This window comes from Hyaena hyaena, unplaced genomic scaffold (assembly GCF_003009895.1).
Source record: "Hyaena hyaena isolate Hyena2069 unplaced genomic scaffold, ASM300989v1 scaffold_1290, whole genome shotgun sequence".
In the NCBI taxonomy this organism is placed as follows: domain Eukaryota; kingdom Metazoa; phylum Chordata; class Mammalia; order Carnivora; family Hyaenidae; genus Hyaena; species Hyaena hyaena.
In genome coordinates, this window is record NW_024081923.1 from 229,784 (window position 1) to 231,749 (window position 1,966).

General features: G+C 37.7%; 1 pseudogene; it reads left to right on the forward strand.

Annotated features, from left to right (window-relative positions):
* Window positions 1-665, forward strand: LOC120224965 (annotated as a pseudogene).
* Window positions 666-1,966: the final 1,301 nt, after the last annotated feature.

Here is a 1,966-nt window from a genome sequence, read left to right on the forward strand (position 1 = left end):
CTCACTATGGCTATCACACAGTTTCAGTTATTTAAAGTTTGCATCTGCCCAGCAACACTATTCTCCTTCCTAAAGAGGTTAATATGCAGATCTGGCAGAGGACAGGAGTTAAGTGGAGACCAAATAACTTTGCCAAGTACAGTTGGTTATTTATCAGTTCCTAAACAGACAGATGTTGAAGAGTCGACATCCTAGGATGAAGATGCACCACAAGTGTTAAGATTGAAGAAGGGAATGAGAATGTTACTACACAACAAAATACTGCGAAACTGGAACCTGACTATTTTAAGAACATGACACCAGCAAAGAAAACTCATAAAGAATCATTAATAAGAAAAGAGAACCATTAAGTTTTGGCATCCCAAATGGAGCACAAGTTTCTCTAATAGATTAGCAGCTACACAATATATGCCTTTTATTCATCAATCTCCTGAATTAGTTGACTTAGATACCTGGTAGGAAAATAGCAATGCATGGGAAGAAGAAGAAGAAGATGCAGCCTGGTAAGCAGAAGCTCTGAGGCAGCAGAAGACAGCAGACAGAGAAAAGAAAGGAAGAAAATGGAAAAGGAAGCACAGTGGCTGATGAGGAAAGAACAAAACAAAGTTGGTGTGAAGCTTGAAAACAAATGCTCTTCACATATAGTGCCAGGAGGAGAAGTATGAGCTCCACAACTCAGACAACATTTCGAGGCATTTAAGAGTATTTTCAAGAATACAAACACATTGCTTGATTTTAATGCATTACTCAGACCATCTAGGACACCAGAATTCTCTCAAAGTACCTTGAGCTCTCAGTGATTGAGACTCAAAGGAACGAAAAAGACCCATAAGGCAATAGTTTTTTTCAACATGCTCCAAGTGTAGGGCAATTGTTTGTTGTAGAGAAATTATTACAAGCGGAATACACCAGTACCTCTTCAAGCTAAAGTTTCTAGCTAAATAAATGTGTGTAAGAGCACCTGGGTGACTCAGTCAATTAAGCGTCTGACTTCAGCTCAGGTGATGATCTCATGGTTCACGAGTTCAAGCTCCATTTTGGGTTCGGTACCAGCAGCTCAGAGCCTGGAGCCTGCTTCAGATTCTGTCTCTTTCCTTCTGTCTCTCTTTCTGCCCTTTCCTGTTCACATTCTGTCTGTCTGTCTCTCTCAAAAATAAACATTAAAACATTTTAAATAAATGGGTGTAAATAGTTTTATGGTAGGAGGGAAGTCTGCTCTCTGTAATGCTTTCCTTTGCTATGCATAATGATCAAATAAATAATTTTAAATATTCTTTTGTTTCCATGAATGTCTGACCTAAATCAGACAAACTGGAAGGCTTTAACTTCTATATTTTTGTTGTCAGAAGCTGCTATTGGCCTACATTTCCTCTAATTTGAACTGGAATTGTTTATGTTTAATATGACATTAAGGGATTTGATAACTTTGATTTTTAAGAAAATGACATAAAATGCAATAATTTTATTTACCATAAATATTTTATGCATCATTGTTTCCTTTTGGATAGTGCTGTAGTGCTGTACGTAATTGTAATTCATACTGCATGTATAAATTGAAAATCAGCAAAATGATAAATTTGTTTTGCATTATTATAACCTGGTGAGTTTTTTTTCCCTCAAATTTTAACGTTTATTTATTTTTGAGAGAGAGACAGTGTGCAAGTGAGGTAGGGGCAGAGAGAGAGGGAGACACAGAATCTGAAGCAGGCTCCAGGCTCTGAGCTGTCAGCACAGAGCCTGATGCAGTGCTCAAACTCACAGACTGTGAGATCATGACCTGAGCCGAAGTCATCTGCTTAATCAATGATCCACCCAGGTACCCCTAACTTGTGAGTTTTAAAATCTAGTACTAGGTGCTGGGCATTTAGGAGGGCACCTTTTGGGATGAACACTGGGTGTTTATGTAAGCCAATGTGACAATACATTATATTCAATAAATAAAAACTAGTATTAGTAGTTTTCCATT